Source organism: Symphalangus syndactylus, chromosome 5 (genome assembly GCF_028878055.3).
Source record: "Symphalangus syndactylus isolate Jambi chromosome 5, NHGRI_mSymSyn1-v2.1_pri, whole genome shotgun sequence".
NCBI lineage: Eukaryota > Metazoa > Chordata > Mammalia > Primates > Hylobatidae > Symphalangus > Symphalangus syndactylus.
The window spans coordinates 78,732,077-78,750,397 of NC_072427.2; the positions used below are offsets into that span (position 1 = coordinate 78,732,077).

The 18,321-nt window shown below is 49.9% G+C and overlaps 3 pseudogenes; all 3 read right to left on the bottom strand.

Annotated features, from left to right (window-relative positions):
- Window positions 1-1,154: 1,154 nt before the first annotated feature.
- Window positions 1,155-2,339, bottom strand: LOC134736724 (heterogeneous nuclear ribonucleoprotein A3-like; annotated as a pseudogene).
- Window positions 2,340-7,449: 5,110 nt separating this feature from the next.
- LOC129481865 (heterogeneous nuclear ribonucleoprotein A3-like) lies at window positions 7,450-8,634 on the bottom strand (annotated as a pseudogene).
- A 5,111-nt stretch (window positions 8,635-13,745) lies between these two features.
- LOC134736725 (heterogeneous nuclear ribonucleoprotein A3-like) lies at window positions 13,746-14,930 on the bottom strand (annotated as a pseudogene).
- Window positions 14,931-18,321: the final 3,391 nt, after the last annotated feature.

Consider the following 18,321-nt stretch of genomic DNA (forward strand, 5'->3'; position numbering starts at 1 on the left):
CCAGCCACTTACGGGTTTAATAACACATGACTTTTATTCTCTTGCTCTGAAAACTTATATCAAAAAAAAAAAGAATTTAAGGAAAGTAACTCAAGATTTATGGGGTGCTTGTGCTTCAAAGAAGAAAAAAAAAGGTACCCACTAATTTGCTCAGATATAGCAGGCCTAATGGTTCTATATTTTCAACAGGTTTTAAGAATGGTTTCTAATGTAGGAGAGGGAAAACATCCACTCTCCCTTTTCAGAATATAAATGGAGGGCACTAAACCCTCCTTACACCCAAAACCTATGGCTGCAGTTCAAATCTGACCAAGATAAATGTAGAATAGAGATGTTCTAAACACGGCTAGGACTCAGCAAGTCTAACACACTAAAATCATGATTACATTTTAAAAGAAAATGCACAAAACCAAATAGAAATGTTGACATTTTTCTCATTTGAAAGTAACCTTAATGCTATTAAATTCACAAATGCTAATTTAAATACACAACCCTATTTATCTAAAACACACATTGCAAACACACAAATGATCTATTCTCTCCACATGTCCGCGCCCATTCATATCATGCTTTGGAAATGGGGAGAATAGATTCCCCTTAAACTGCAAGTCGGCAGGTGTTTCTTCACAGTTAACTTCAGCAACATTCCTACAAAGTAGTAATTAACAACGATCTTCTTTGCTTGTTAACTCACAGGGAAACACCTTGGAAACTGCATTTTGTTAAAGTTTCTGTACTAAAATGTAGAAAAACTGAACTACACAAATATTGACAAGTTAAAAATTCCTTAATTTTCTATTCCTGGTACCACTACCACAATTTACAGGGCAATATACCTGATGTAATGAAAAGAAAAAGAAAAAGACAAAGCTACAACAGATAAAAGACCTCAGGAATGTACATCTAATTGACACTACATTGCATTAATCAATAGCTGCACTTTTTGCGAACTGTGGCTGCGACAGTCCTGAACCAGAAGGGTTCCCTGTTTAAGCTGCACTCACTTTTCTGACTATGGATCATCATTCCTTCTGTGGCGGATTTTTACAGTTCCTCTAACGCTTTTGGGAGGCCTGTCGCAAAGTAACCTGCAGCTTTCCTGACAACTCCTCGCTCTCTCTCCTGCTAAGAACTGTAGCCCTTTTCTGCTGTTTTTAGAACCTGCTGCTACCATATCCACCACTTCCACCACCAGATCCATAACCACCACCATAGGGACTGCCCGAGCCTCTTCCACCAAAACTGCCCCCTTCCCTGGGTCCATAATTTGATTGCTGTTGTCCACTATAACTTCCAAAATCATTAGAGTTGCCACCACCACCGTAGTTGCCACCGCCAAAACTTCCTCCTTCATTGTAACCGTCATATCCTCCACCACCTCCACCGTGTGCACCACCTTGGTTTCCGTATCCTGGTCCACCACCACCATAGCCCCCTCTACTTCTATAACCAGGACCACCGCCATAGTTGCCACCATCTCCTCCAGATACACTATATCCACCATCACCTCCTCCATAACTACCTCTGCTGCCACCACCTCCACCACCATAGCATCCTCTTCCACCAAAGTTTCCACCACGGCCAAAATTACCTCCGCCACCTCCAAAGTTTCCCGCGCGACCCATAAAATTGCCAGATCCACCTCCACGACCTCTGTGTGATCCTGCAGACTGCATCTCTTGTTTAGAGAGGGCCTTTTTCGCTTCATAATTATGCCCATTAATAGTGTGGTATTGCTGAACAACAATTTTATCAACTGTGTCATGATCGTCAAAAGTTACAAAAGCAAATCCTCTCTTTTGTCCACTCTGCCCGTCTCACAGAACTTCTATGGTTTCCATCTTGCCGTACTTTTCAACGTAGTCTCTCAAATTATATTCTTCTGTATCTTCTTAAATACCACCAACAAAAATTGTTTTCAGTGTTAGATGGGCACCAGGCTTTACAGAATCCTCTCCAGAAACAGCTCTCTTTGGTTCCACTACACGCCCATCAACCTTGTGTGGTCCAGCACACATGGCTGCATCCGCCTCTTCAACACAAGAATAAGTCACAAAACCAAAGCCCCTGGAACGATTTGTATGGGGGGTCTCTCATTACCACAGAATCTGTGAGTGTGCCCCATTTCTCCGAATGTGCTCTTAAACTGTCATCTGTAGTTTCCAAGCTCAGATCACCAGTAAAACGTTTTCTCAACCGCTCTGATTCCTTTGGATCATGGCCCTCCTCCCCCCGGCGGCGACGGCGACGGCCGGAGTCGGGCTGGGGAAGACAGGGTGGCGGTTTCAGCTTCATTGTGAGTCCGGACTCGGCTCTTCCAACTCGAGTTCCCCAGGTCTCCTTTCATTTCCCTTGGCACTCAGGGAAAGGCCACTCCTTCCCGCTCGCCACCGGGCACACGCCTGGACACCTTTGTTGGTTTCGCCATCGCCCCACGTGCCCCCGGTGACAGGCATTCACGCCGTCTGCTCTGGGATACGTCAGTGCGCGCCTCATCGCCTCGTCTCCACCTCGGTTTGGCCCGGTCCTTGTCTGCACGCACGTGTCCTGGAAAGCGGTGTCGGCTTGCAGGAGCCCCAGGGCTTTCAGAAGCGGGGCGGGCCACTGCTCTTTCAACGGAAGAGGGAGGCAGAGGGCTCACGGATCAGTGAATTTTCAGCTGACACCACGCCTCGAGGGCCATGGGATCATTCTGTGCTGCAGCGAGGCCCTGGCCCGCCTCACCACATGTGGTGAGCCCATCCTTTCTCACTCGGAGGGGTCCAAAGTCACATCTGAAGAGGAGTCCTGAGAACCCTGCAGGCACCCTGAAGCTCCCGCTGCGTCGGTGGAACTCGGCTCAAGGAGGTCCCGAACACCGGACTCTTGGGTGCTGGGCCCTGGGACACGCGCGGCCCCCTCCCCCATCCGGCCCCAAACTGGACCCCGGATCCAGCCGCAGCGCCGGGGCTGCAGCAGAATCCCCCTCTGCTGGGGCGCAGCTGCCCTTATTTAAAGGGGACGGGGCCTGACTGCTGGGAGCGGAGCGCGAGTTGGCCCAGCCAGTGCGCATGCGCGAGGAGCGAGCGGATTCTCCCGTCACAGTGGTTCCCACGGTTGTCTTAGAAACCAGTCCCTGAGGCTGGGCAACGCAGCAGTCCTCCGCGGCAGCCCTTGGGTGTCCAGCCTCCGAGGCTCCGGCCTGACCTCTCCATGGGGTCCACAGGGCGGATTCCCCTAGAATCCTAGAATCAGCGCTGGGCGACGTTGACAGGCCTTGTCTTCTAGGACAGGTGCTGTCGAATCTCCTCTGCAATTCCCGTGTCACTCTTGAGGGACATCCTCTCCTCTGCTCATAGGCGGACTGTCTCCCTGAATCTTCTGGCTGTAAGGAATGTCAGGAAACCAAAGGTACTGCGCCGGACTGCGGCTGGGGTCGCGTGCAGGGGAGGATGCGTCAGGGCTGCCTGGGCGTGAAGGGTTGGGGGTGGGGTTAATCTTGCGGAAAGCTCTTTGCTCCTCTGGCAGGCATTTCAAACTGTGGCTTGGCCGGAGGCACAGGCCCCTCCTGGATCCCAGGTCTTCTTTCATTTCCCTTGGCACTCAGGGAAAGGCCACTTGTTCCCCCTTGCCTCCGGGCACATGTCTGGACACCCTTCTTGGTTTCGCTATCGCCCCATATGCCTCCGGTGACATGCATTCGCGCCATCAGCTCTAGGATACGTCAGTGCGCGCCTGATCGCCTCGTCTCTACTCGGATTTGCCGGGTCCCTGTCTGCACGTGTCCTGGAAAGCGGTGTCGGCTTGCAGGAGCCCCAGGGCTTTTAGAAGCGGGGCGGTCCACTGCTCTTTCAAAGGAGGAGGGAGGCAGAGGGCTCACGGATCAGTGAATTTTCACCTGACACCACGCCTCGAGGGCCATGGGATCCTTCTGTGCTGCAGCGAGGCCCTGGCCCGCCTCACCACATGTGGTGAGCCCATCCATTCTCACTCGGAGGGGTCCAAAGTCACATCTGAAGAGGAGTCCTGAGAACCCTGCAGGCGCCCTGAAGCTCACGCTGCATCGGTGGAACTCGGCTCAGGGAGGTCCTGAACACCAGACTCTTGGGTGCTCGGCCCTGGGACACCCGCGCCCCCATCCCCCACGCGGCCCCAAACTGGACCCCGGATCCAGCCGCAGCGCCGGGGCTGCAGCAGGATCCCCTTCTGCTGGGGCGCAGCTGCCCTTATTTAAAGGGGACGAGGCCTGACTGCTGGCAGTGGAGCGCGAGTTGGCCCAGCCAGTGCGCATGCGCGAGGAGCTAGCTGATTCTCCTGTCACTGTGGTTCCCACGGTTGTCTTACAAACCAGTCCCTGACGCTGGGCAACGCAGCAGTCCTCCGTGGCAGCCCTTGGGTGTCCGGCCTCCGAGGCTCCGGCCTGACCTCTCCACGGGGTCCACAGGGCGGATTGCCCTAGCATCCTAGAATCAGCGCTGGGCGACCGTCACTGGCCTTGTCTACCAGGACAGGTGCTGTCGCATTTCCTCTGCACTTCCTGTGTCACTCTTGAGGGACATCCTCTCCTCTGCTCATAGGCCGACTCTCTCCCTGAATCTTCTGGCTGTAAGGAATGTCAGGAAACCAAAGGGACTTCGCCGGACTGCGGCTGCGGTCGCGTGCAGGGCCAACTGGGTCAGGACTACCTGGGCGGTGGAGGGTTGGGGGTGGGGTGAATCTTGCAGAAAGCTCCTTGCTCCTGTGGCAGGGATTTCAAGCTGTGGCTTGGACTGTGGCACAGGTCCCCTCCTGCTTCCCATTCCTTCTCTCTTTTTCTTTTTTTTTTTTTTCCAGTAAATTACTCTTTAGTTAGTGAAAGAATTCAAATTCAAGGATTACCTAATGCTTATCGCCCTTCCTTGCAGGTCTAAGTGCTAGACCTAGTGACTGTGGCAACTATGTCTCATTGATGTTCCAAAAGGCCAAGAGCTCCTTCCTGCTAGACTTTCTTCGACATTTCAGTTGGTATAAGCACATTTAACTAGCTTTTGGAAAGTTGCTCACTCTCCTCATAGTATCTTATGCCTTCACTTCTCTGTAGTTGAAGCTCTTGCTGCTGCCTTGTCATTCTTTATTTATGCTGACTTGTCCAAACGCAAAAGGCTGCTGAAGTCCTGTCTTAGTGAGTTTCTGTGATCCAGGGTGTGCTTAAAAAGCACACCTTAGGTCCTTTAAAGCTGGTTACATCGCCCTCCTCACGGCTTACTTTTCCACACTGTTCACAAGAGCTAAGATAATACAACTGATAAACAGGTCACATACAGAGATTTCACCTGCTTATAGGTTGTAAACATCAACTTACTGTAAAGATTTTCACTATAATACTAGTTCCAGAGGATAGAAAGTTGTTTAACTGTACAATTAACCTCATGCCATTGAAAGATACTGTCAAGTTTGTGTCAAACCATTTCGCAAACATAAAACGGGAAATGTTCATCTCCCCCATTCCTTTCAACTTTATTTATATGAATAAAGGAACGTGAGACAATTGAGCTGAATTTTAATATTTCCCAAGCATTATTTTGACTGGGTACCCAGGTTTAAGTTATGAACATTGACAGTGTCCATTATATAACCACGCTTGAAGTAATTAAGGACTTAACCACTTCCTAATATTAGCCTATTTTCGACACTGCTCTTCACATATATGCCCATTAACAAATGGAATGTCTGTTCCATTTGTTGGTTTGTGAATGTTTCTGGAAAACCGCAGTGTGTGTGAAGACCAATTTCCATGCTGGCACAGCACGCATCCAAATATTCATGCACAGAGGCCCAGAATTAGAGCAACAAGAGAGCATTTTCAAACACTAGCACGCCCCATTCCCCTTCTGATTGCTTGTTTGCTTAGTACTTCTTCAAACAAAAAAGACTTGAATTCAACGTATAACTACCAAAGAAAGAGTAACGGTAGGGCACATACTCAGGGTTCGAATGAAATTGTAAGCACTCGCGGGAGCAAAACACTAGACATTTGTTTATATTAATATACGAATATACGACCTAAGTAACTAAAACTCTTCTCTAACAGGGCCTTCCAAAATCATTGGTGACAACATGATTTATGTTGAAATGTAAACAAGAAATGACCGTGTGTTCTTTGGGAACTTAAGAACTCAGACTATCCAAGTTTGAATTCAGGTCTGTAAGAAGTGAGAAGCCTGTACTAAGCAACTGTGCTACATTTCTGCTGCAGTTAGGTTATTTTGGACAATTATACCTAAACTATCCTTGGTTTCATCCAGCAAAAGGAATAGAATACAAACAGGAAAGCATGCCAGCCACTTACGGGTTTAATAACACATGACTTTTATTCTCTTGCTCTGAAAACTTATATCAAAAAAAAAAAGAATTTAAGGAAAGTAACTCAAGATTTATGGGGTGCTTGTGCTTCAAAGAAGAAAAAAAAAGGTACCCACTAATTTGCTCAGATATAGCAGGCCTAATGGTTCTATATTTTCAACAGGTTTTAAGAATGGTTTCTAATGTAGGAGAGGGAAAACATCCACTCTCCCTTTTCAGAATATAAATGGAGGGCACTAAACCCTCCTTACACCCAAAACCTATGGCTGCAGTTCAAATCTGACCAAGATAAATGTAGAATAGAGATGTTCTAAACACGGCTAGGACTCAGCAAGTCTAACACACTAAAATCATGATTACATTTTAAAAGAAAATGCACAAAACCAAATAGAAATGTTGACATTTTTCTCATTTGAAAGTAACCTTAATGCTATTAAATTCACAAATGCTAATTTAAATACACAACCCTATTTATCTAAAACACACATTGCAAACACACAAATGATCTATTCTCTCCACATGTCCGCGCCCATTCATATCATGCTTTGGAAATGGGGAGAATAGATTCCCCTTAAACTGCAAGTCGGCAGGTGTTTCTTCACAGTTAACTTCAGCAACATTCCTACAAAGTAGTAATTAACAACGATCTTCTTTGCTTGTTAACTCACAGGGAAACACCTTGGAAACTGCATTTTGTTAAAGTTTCTGTACTAAAATGTAGAAAAACTGAACTACACAAATATTGACAAGTTAAAAATTCCTTAATTTTCTATTCCTGGTACCACTACCACAATTTACAGGGCAATATACCTGATGTAATGAAAAGAAAAAGAAAAAGACAAAGCTACAACAGATAAAAGACCTCAGGAATGTACATCTAATTGACACTACATTGCATTAATCAATAGCTGCACTTTTTGCGAACTGTGGCTGCGACAGTCCTGAACCAGAAGGGTTCCCTGTTTAAGCTGCACTCACTTTTCTGACTATGGATCATCATTCCTTCTGTGGCGGATTTTTACAGTTCCTCTAACGCTTTTGGGAGGCCTGTCGCAAAGTAACCTGCAGCTTTCCTGACAACTCCTCGCTCTCTCTCCTGCTAAGAACTGTAGCCCTTTTCTGCTGTTTTTAGAACCTGCTGCTACCATATCCACCACTTCCACCACCAGATCCATAACCACCACCATAGGGACTGCCCGAGCCTCTTCCACCAAAACTGCCCCCTTCCCTGGGTCCATAATTTGATTGCTGTTGTCCACTATAACTTCCAAAATCATTAGAGTTGCCACCACCACCGTAGTTGCCACCGCCAAAACTTCCTCCTTCATTGTAACCGTCATATCCTCCACCACCTCCACCGTGTGCACCACCTTGGTTTCCGTATCCTGGTCCACCACCACCATAGCCCCCTCTACTTCTATAACCAGGACCACCGCCATAGTTGCCACCATCTCCTCCAGATCCACTATATCCACCATCACCTCCTCCATAACTACCTCTGCTGCCACCACCTCCACCACCATAGCATCCTCTTCCACCAAAGTTTCCACCACGGCCAAAATTACCTCCGCCACCTCCAAAGTTTCCCGCGCGACCCATAAAATTGCCAGATCCACCTCCACGACCTCTGTGTGATCCTGCAGACTGCATCTCTTGTTTAGAGAGGGCCTTTTTCGCTTCATAATTATGCCCATTAATAGTGTGGTATTGCTGAACAACAATTTTATCAACTGTGTCATGATCGTCAAAAGTTACAAAAGCAAATCCTCTCTTTTGTCCACTCTGCCCGTCTCACAGAACTTCTATGGTTTCCATCTTGCCGTACTTTTCAACGTAGTCTCTCAAATTATATTCTTCTGTATCTTCTTAAATACCACCAACAAAAATTGTTTTCAGTGTTAGATGGGCACCAGGCTTTACAGAATCCTCTCCAGAAACAGCTCTCTTTGGTTCCACTACACGCCCATCAACCTTGTGTGGTCCAGCACACATGGCTGCATCCGCCTCTTCAACACAAGAATAAGTCACAAAACCAAAGCCCCTGGAACGATTTGTATGGGGGGTCTCTCATTACCACAGAATCTGTGAGTGTGCCCCATTTCTCCGAATGTGCTCTTAAACTGTCATCTGTAGTTTCCAAGCTCAGATCACCAGTAAAACGTTTTCTCAACCGCTCTGATTCCTTTGGATCATGGCCCTCCTCCCCCCGGCGGCGACGGCGACGGCCGGAGTCGGGCTGGGGAAGACAGGGTGGCGGTTTCAGCTTCATTGTGAGTCCGGACTCGGCTCTTCCAACTCGAGTTCCCCAGGTCTCCTTTCATTTCCCTTGGCACTCAGGGAAAGGCCACTCCTTCCCGCTCGCCACCGGGCACACGCCTGGACACCTTTGTTGGTTTCGCCATCGCCCCACGTGCCCCCGGTGACAGGCATTCACGCCGTCTGCTCTGGGATACGTCAGTGCGCGCCTCATCGCCTCGTCTCCACCTCGGTTTGGCCCGGTCCTTGTCTGCACGCACGTGTCCTGGAAAGCGGTGTCGGCTTGCAGGAGCCCCAGGGCTTTCAGAAGCGGGGCGGGCCACTGCTCTTTCAACGGAAGAGGGAGGCAGAGGGCTCACGGATCAGTGAATTTTCAGCTGACACCACGCCTCGAGGGCCATGGGATCATTCTGTGCTGCAGCGAGGCCCTGGCCCGCCTCACCACATGTGGTGAGCCCATCCTTTCTCACTCGGAGGGGTCCAAAGTCACATCTGAAGAGGAGTCCTGAGAACCCTGCAGGCACCCTGAAGCTCCCGCTGCGTCGGTGGAACTCGGCTCAAGGAGGTCCCGAACACCGGACTCTTGGGTGCTGGGCCCTGGGACACGCGCGGCCCCCTCCCCCATCCGGCCCCAAACTGGACCCCGGATCCAGCCGCAGCGCCGGGGCTGCAGCAGGATCCCCCTCTGCTGGGGCGCAGCTGCCCTTATTTAAAGGGGACGGGGCCTGACTGCTGGGAGCGGAGCGCGAGTTGGCCCAGCCAGTGCGCATGCGCGAGGAGCGAGCGGATTCTCCCGTCACAGTGCTTCCCACGGTTGTCTTAGAAACCAGTCCCTGAGGCTGGGCAACGCAGCAGTCCTCCGCGGCAGCCCTTGGGTGTCCAGCCTCCGAGGCTCCGGCCTGACCTCTCCATGGGGTCCACAGGGCGGATTCCCCTAGAATCCTAGAATCAGCGCTGGGCGACGTTGACAGGCCTTGTCTTCTAGGACAGGTGCTGTCGAATCTCCTCTGCAATTCCCGTGTCACTCTTGAGGGACATCCTCTCCTCTGCTCATAGGCGGACTGTCTCCCTGAATCTTCTGGCTGTAAGGAATGTCAGGAAACCAAAGGTACTGCGCCGGACTGCGGCTGGGGTCGCGTGCAGGGGAGGATGCGTCAGGGCTGCCTGGGCGTGAAGGGTTGGGGGTGGGGTTAATCTTGCGGAAAGCTCTTTGCTCCTCTGGCAGGCATTTCAAACTGTGGCTTGGCCGGAGGCACAGGCCCCTCCTGGATCCCAGGTCTTCTTTCATTTCCCTTGGCACTCAGGGAAAGGCCACTTGTTCCCCCTTGCCTCCGGGCACATGCCTGGACACCCTTCTTGGTTTCGCTATCGCCCCATATGCCTCCGGTGACATGCATTCGCCCCATCAGCTCTAGGATACGTCAGTGCGCGCCTGATCGCCTCGTCTCTACTCGGATTTGCCGGGTCCCTGTCTGCACGTGTCCTGGAAAGCGGTGTCGGCTTGCAGGAGCCCCAGGGCTTTTAGAAGCGGGGCGGTCCACTGCTCTTTCAAAGGAGGAGGGAGGCAGAGGGCTCACGGATCAGTGAATTTTCACCTGACACCACGCCTCGAGGGCCATGGGATCCTTCTGTGCTGCAGCGAGGCCCTGGCCCGCCTCACCACATGTGGTGAGCCCATCCATTCTCACTCGGAGGGGTCCAAAGTCACATCTGAAGAGGAGTCCTGAGAACCCTGCAGGCGCCCTGAAGCTCACGCTGCATCGGTGGAACTCGGCTCAGGGAGGTCCTGAACACCGGACTCTTGGGTGCTCGGCCCTGGGACACCCGCGCCCCCATCCCCCACGCGGCCCCAAACTGGACCCCGGATCCAGCCGCAGCGCCGGGGCTGCAGCAGGATCCCCTTCTGCTGGGGCGCAGCTGCCCTTATTTAAAGGGGACGAGGCCTGACTGCTGGCAGCGGAGCGCGAGTTGGCCCAGCCAGTGCGCATGCGCGAGGAGCTAGCTGATTCTCCTGTCACTGTGGTTCCCACGGTTGTCTTACAAACCAGTCCCTGACGCTGGGCAACGCAGCAGTCCTCCGTGGCAGCCCTTGGGTGTCCGGCCTCCGAGGCTCCGGCCTGACCTCTCCACGGGGTCCACAGGGCGGATTGCCCTAGCATCCTAGAATCAGCGCTGGGCGACCGTCACTGGCCTTGTCTACCAGGACAGGTGCTGTCGCATTTCCTCTGCACTTCCTGTGTCACTCTTGAGGGACATCCTCTCCTCTGCTCATAGGCCGACTCTCTCCCTGAATCTTCTGGCTGTAAGGAATGTCAGGAAACCAAAGGGACTTCGCCGGACTGCGGCTGCGGTCGCGTGCAGGGCCAACTGGGTCAGGACTACCTGGGCGGTGGAGGGTTGGGGGTGGGGTGAATCTTGCAGAAAGCTCCTTGCTCCTGTGGCAGGGATTTCAAGCTGTGGCTTGGACTGTGGCACAGGTCCCCTCCTGCTTCCCATTGCTTCTCTCTTTTTCTTTTTTTTTTTTTTTCCAGTAAATTACTCTTTAGTTAGTGAAAGAATTCAAATTCAAGGATTACCTAATGCTTATCGCCCTTCCTTGCAGGTCTAAGTGCTAGACCTAGTGACTGTGGCAACTATGTCTCATTGATGTTCCAAAAGGCCAAGAGCTCCTTCCTGCTAGACTTTCTTCGACATTTCAGTTGGTATAAGCACATTTAACTAGCTTTTGGAAAGTTGCTCACTCTCCTCATAGTATCTTATGCCTTCACTTCTCTGTAGTTGAAGCTCTTGCTGCTGCCTTGTCATTCTTTATTTATGCTGACTTGTCCAAACGCAAAAGGCTGCTGAAGTCCTGTCTTAGTGAGTTTCTGTGATCCAGGGTGTGCTTAAAAAGCACACCTTAGGTCCTTTAAAGCTGGTTACATCGCCCTCCTCACGGCTTACTTTTCCACACTGTTCACAAGAGCTAAGATAATACAACTGATAAACAGGTCACATACAGAGATTTCACCTGCTTATAGGTTGTAAACATCAACTTACTGTAAAGATTTTCACTATAATACTAGTTCCAGAGGATAGAAAGTTGTTTAACTGTACAATTAACCTCATGCCATTGAAAGATACTGTCAAGTTTGTGTCAAACCATTTCGCAAACATAAAACGGGAAATGTTCATCTCCCCCATTCCTTTCAACTTTATTTATATGAATAAAGGAACGTGAGACAATTGAGCTGAATTTTAATATTTCCCAAGCATTATTTTGACTGGGTACCCAGGTTTAAGTTATGAACATTGACAGTGTCCATTATATAACCACGCTTGAAGTAATTAAGGACTTAACCACTTCCTAATATTAGCCTATTTTCGACACTGCTCTTCACATATATGCCCATTAACAAATGGAATGTCTGTTCCATTTGTTGGTTTGTGAATGTTTCTGGAAAACCGCAGTGTGTGTGAAGACCAATTTCCATGCTGGCACAGCACGCATCCAAATATTCATGCACAGAGGCCCAGAATTAGAGCAACAAGAGAGCATTTTCAAACACTAGCACGCCCCATTCCCCTTCTGATTGCTTGTTTGCTTAGTACTTCTTCAAACAAAAAAGACTTGAATTCAACGTATAACTACCAAAGAAAGAGTAACGGTAGGGCACATACTCAGGGTTCGAATGAAATTGTAAGCACTCGCGGGAGCAAAACACTAGACATTTGTTTATATTAATATACGAATATACGACCTAAGTAACTAAAACTCTTCTCTAACAGGGCCTTCCAAAATCATTGGTGACAACATGATTTATGTTGAAATGTAAACAAGAAATGACCGTGTGTTCTTTGGGAACTTAAGAACTCAGACTATCCAAGTTTGAATTCAGGTCTGTAAGAAGTGAGAAGCCTGTACTAAGCAACTGTGCTACATTTCTGCTGCAGTTAGGTTATTTTGGACAATTATACCTAAACTATCCTTGGTTTCATCCAGCAAAAGGAATAGAATACAAACAGGAAAGCATGCCAGCCACTTACGGGTTTAATAACACATGACTTTTATTCTCTTGCTCTGAAAACTTATATCAAAAAAAAAAAGAATTTAAGGAAAGTAACTCAAGATTTATGGGGTGCTTGTGCTTCAAAGCAGAAAAAAAAAGGTACCCACTAATTTGCTCAGATATAGCAGGCCTAATGGTTCTATATTTTCAACAGGTTTTAAGAATGGTTTCTAATGTAGGAGAGGGAAAACATCCACTCTCCCTTTTCAGAATATAAATGGAGGGCACTAAACCCTCCTTACACCCAAAACCTATGGCTGCAGTTCAAATCTGACCAAGATAAATGTAGAATAGAGATGTTCTAAACACGGCTAGGACTCAGCAAGTCTAACACACTAAAATCATGATTACATTTTAAAAGAAAATGCACAAAACCAAATAGAAATGTTGACATTTTTCTCATTTGAAAGTAACCTTAATGCTATTAAATTCACAAATGCTAATTTAAATACACAACCCTATTTATCTAAAACACACATTGCAAACACACAAATGATCTATTCTCTCCACATGTCCGCGCCCATTCATATCATGCTTTGGAAATGGGGAGAATAGATTCCCCTTAAACTGCAAGTCGGCAGGTGTTTCTTCACAGTTAACTTCAGCAACATTCCTACAAAGTAGTAATTAACAACGATCTTCTTTGCTTGTTAACTCACAGGGAAACACCTTGGAAACTGCATTTTGTTAAAGTTTCTGTACTAAAATGTAGAAAAACTGAACTACACAAATATTGACAAGTTAAAAATTCCTTAATTTTCTATTCCTGGTACCACTACCACAATTTACAGGGCAATATACCTGATGTAATGAAAAGAAAAAGAAAAAGACAAAGCTACAACAGATAAAAGACCTCAGGAATGTACATCTAATTGACACTACATTGCATTAATCAATAGCTGCACTTTTTGCGAACTGTGGCTGCGACAGTCCTGAACCAGAAGGGTTCCCTGTTTAAGCTGCACTCACTTTTCTGACTATGGATCATCATTCCTTCTGTGGCGGATTTTTACAGTTCCTCTAACGCTTTTGGGAGGCCTGTCGCAAAGTAACCTGCAGCTTTCCTGACAACTCCTCGCTCTCTCTCCTGCTAAGAACTGTAGCCCTTTTCTGCTGTTTTTAGAACCTGCTGCTACCATATCCACCACTTCCACCACCAGATCCATAACCACCACCATAGGGACTGCCCGAGCCTCTTCCACCAAAACTGCCCCCTTCCCTGGGTCCATAATTTGATTGCTGTTGTCCACTATAACTTCCAAAATCATTAGAGTTGCCACCACCACCGTAGTTGCCACCGCCAAAACTTCCTCCTTCATTGTAACCGTCATATCCTCCACCACCTCCACCGTGTGCACCACCTTGGTTTCCGTATCCTGGTCCACCACCACCATAGCCCCCTCTACTTCTATAACCAGGACCACCGCCATAGTTGCCACCATCTCCTCCAGATCCACTATATCCACCATCACCTCCTCCATAACTACCTCTGCTGCCACCACCTCCACCACCATAGCATCCTCTTCCACCAAAGTTTCCACCACGGCCAAAATTACCTCCGCCACCTCCAAAGTTTCCCGCGCGACCCATAAAATTGCCAGATCCACCTCCACGACCTCTGTGTGATCCTGCAGACTGCATCTCTTGTTTAGAGAGGGCCTTTTTCGCTTCATAATTATGCCCATTAATAGTGTGGTATTGCTGAACAACAATTTTATCAACTGTGTCATGATCGTCAAAAGTTACAAAAGCAAATCCTCTCTTTTGTCCACTCTGCCCGTCTCACAGAACTTCTATGGTTTCCATCTTGCCGTACTTTTCAACGTAGTCTCTCAAATTATATTCTTCTGTATCTTCTTAAATACCACCAACAAAAATTGTTTTCAGTGTTAGATGGGCACCAGGCTTTACAGAATCCTCTCCAGAAACAGCTCTCTTTGGTTCCACTACACGCCCATCAACCTTGTGTGGTCCAGCACACATGGCTGCATCCGCCTCTTCAACACAAGAATAAGTCACAAAACCAAAGCCCCTGGAACGATTTGTATGGGGGGTCTCTCATTACCACAGAATCTGTGAGTGTGCCCCATTTCTCCGAATGTGCTCTTAAACTGTCATCTGTAGTTTCCAAGCTCAGATCACCAGTAAAACGTTTTCTCAACCGCTCTGATTCCTTTGGATCATGGCCCTCCTCCCCCCGGCGGCGACGGCGACGGCCGGAGTCGGGCTGGGGAAGACAGGGTGGCGGTTTCAGCTTCATTGTGAGTCCGGACTCGGCTCTTCCAACTCGAGTTCCCCAGGTCTCCTTTCATTTCCCTTGGCACTCAGGGAAAGGCCACTCCTTCCCGCTCGCCACCGGGCACACGCCTGGACACCTTTGTTGGTTTCGCCATCGCCCCACGTGCCCCCGGTGACAGGCATTCACGCCGTCTGCTCTGGGATACGTCAGTGCGCGCCTCATCGCCTCGTCTCCACCTCGGTTTGGCCCGGTCCTTGTCTGCACGCACGTGTCCTGGAAAGCGGTGTCGGCTTGCAGGAGCCCCAGGGCTTTCAGAAGCGGGGCGGGCCACTGCTCTTTCAACGGAAGAGGGAGGCAGAGGGCTCACGGATCAGTGAATTTTCAGCTGACACCACGCCTCGAGGGCCATGGGATCATTCTGTGCTGCAGCGAGGCCCTGGCCCGCCTCACCACATGTGGTGAGCCCATCCTTTCTCACTCGGAGGGGTCCAAAGTCACATCTGAAGAGGAGTCCTGAGAACCCTGCAGGCACCCTGAAGCTCCCGCTGCGTCGGTGGAACTCGGCTCAAGGAGGTCCCGAACACCGGACTCTTGGGTGCTGGGCCCTGGGACACGCGCGGCCCCCTCCCCCATCCGGCCCCAAACTGGACCCCGGATCCAGCCGCAGCGCCGGGGCTGCAGCAGGATCCCCCTCTGCTGGGGCGCAGCTGCCCTTATTTAAAGGGGACGGGGCCTGACTGCTGGGAGCGGAGCGCGAGTTGGCCCAGCCAGTGCGCATGCGCGAGGAGCGAGCGGATTCTCCCGTCACAGTGCTTCCCACGGTTGTCTTAGAAACCAGTCCCTGAGGCTGGGCAACGCAGCAGTCCTCCGCGGCAGCCCTTGGGTGTCCAGCCTCCGAGGCTCCGGCCTGACCTCTCCATGGGGTCCACAGGGTGGATTCCCCTAGAATCCTAGAATCAGCGCTGGGCGACGTTGACAGGCCTTGTCTTCTAGGACAGGTGCTGTCGAATCTCCTCTGCAATTCCCGTGTCACTCTTGAGGGACATCCTCTCCTCTGCTCATAGGCGGACTGTCTCCCTGAATCTTCTGGCTGTAAGGAATGTCAGGAAACCAAAGGTACTGCGCCGGACTGCGGCTGGGGTCGCGTGCAGGGGAGGATGCGTCAGGGCTGCCTGGGCGTGAAGGGTTGGGGGTGGGGTTAATCTTGCGGAAAGCTCTTTGCTCCTCTGGCAGGCATTTCAAACTGTGGCTTGGCCGGAGGCACAGGCCCCTCCTGGATCCCAGGTCTTCTTTCATTTCCCTTGGCACTCAGGGAAAGGCCACTTGTTCCCCCTTGCCTCCGGGCACATGCCTGGACACCCTTCTTGGTTTCGCTATCGCCCCATATGCCTCCGGTGACATGCATTCGCCCCATCAGCTCTAGGATACGTCAGTGCGCGCCTGATCGCCTCGTCTCTACTCGGATTTGCCGGGTCCCTGTCTGCACGTGTCCTGGAAAGCGGTGTCGGCTTGCAGGAGCCCCAGGGCTTTTAGAAGCGGGGCGGTCCACTGCTCTTTCAAAGGAGGAGGGAGGCAGAGGGCTCACGGATCAGTGAATTTTCACCTGACACCACGCCTCGAGGGCCATGGGATCCTTCTGTGCTGCAGCGAGGCCCTGGCCCGCCTCACCACATGTGGTGAGCCCATCCATTCTCACTCGGAGGGGTCCAAAGTCACATCTGAAGAGGAGTCCTGAGAACCCTGCAGGCGCCCTGAAGCTCACGCTGCATCGGTGGAACTCGGCTCAGGGAGGTCCTGAACACCGGACTCTTGGGTGCTCGGCCCTGGGACACCCGCGCCCCCATCCCCCACGCGGCCCCAAACTGGACCCCGGATCCAGCCGCAGCGCCGGGGCTGCAGCAGGATCCCCTTCTGCTGGGGCGCAGCTGCCCTTATTTAAAGGGGACGAGGCCTGACTGCTGGCAGCGGAGCGCGAGTTGGCCCAGCCAGTGCGCATGCGCGAGGAGCTAGCTGATTCTCCTGTCACTGTGGTTCCCACGGTTGTCTTACAAACCAGTCCCTGACGCTGGGCAACGCAGCAGTCCTCCGTGGCAGCCCTTGGGTGTCCGGCCTCCGAGGCTCCGGCCTGACCTCTCCACGGGGTCCACAGGGCGGATTGCCCTAGCATCCTAGAATCAGCGCTGGGCGACCGTCACTGGCCTTGTCTACCAGGACAGGTGCTGTCGCATTTCCTCTGCACTTCCTGTGTCACTCTTGAGGGACATCCTCTCCTCTGCTCATAGGCCGACTCTCTCCCTGAATCTTCTGGCTGTAAGGAATGTCAGGAAACCAAAGGGACTTCGCCGGACTGCGGCTGCGGTCGCGTGCAGGGCCAACTGGGTCAGGACTACCTGGGCGGTGGAGGGTTGGGGGTGGGGTGAATCTTGCAGAAAGCTCCTTGCTCCTGTGGCAGGGATTTCAAGCTGTGGCTTGGACTGTGGCACAGGTCCCCTCCTGCTTCCCATTGCTTCTCTCTTTTTCTTTTTTTTTTTTTTTCCAGTAAATTACTCTTTAGTTAGTGAAAGAATTCAAATTCAAGGATTACCTAATGCTTATTGCCCTTCCTTGCAGGTCTAAGTGCTAGACCTAGTGACTGTGGCAACTATGTCTCATTGATGTTCCAAAAGGCCAAGAGCTCCTTCCTGCTAGACTTTCTTCGACATTTCAGTTGGTATAAGCACATTTAACTAGCTTTTGGAAAGTTGCTCACTCTCCTCATAGTATCTTATGCCTTCACTTCTCTGTAGTTGAAGCTCTTGCTGCTGCCTTGTCATTCTTTATTTATGCTGACTTGTCCAAACGCAAAAGGCTGCTGAAGTCCTGTCTTAGTGAGTTTCTGTGATCCAGGGTGTGCTTAAAAAGCACACCTTAGGTCCTTTAAAGCTGGTTACATCGCCCTCCTCACGGCTTACTTTTCCACACTGTTCACAAGAGCTAAGATAATACAACTGATAAACAGGTCACATACAGAGATTTCACCTGCTTATAGGTTGTAAACATCAACTTACTGTAAAGATTTTCACTATAATACTAGTTCCAGAGGATAGAAAGTTGTTTAACTGTACAATTAACCTCATGCCATTGAAAGATACTGTCAAGTTTGTGTCAAACCATTTCGCAAACATAAAACGGGAAATGTTCATCTCCCCCATTCCTTTCAACTTTATTTATATGAATAAAGGAACGTGAGACAATTGAGCTGAATTTTAATATTTCCCAAGCATTATTTTGACTGGGTACCCAGGTTTAAGTTATGAACATTGACAGTGTCCATTATATAACCACGCTTGAAGTAATTAAGGACTTAACCACTTCCTAATATTAGCCTATTTTCGACACTGCTCTTCACATATATGCCCATTAACAAATGGAATGTCTGTTCCATTTGTTGGTTTGTGAATGTTTCTGGAAAACCGC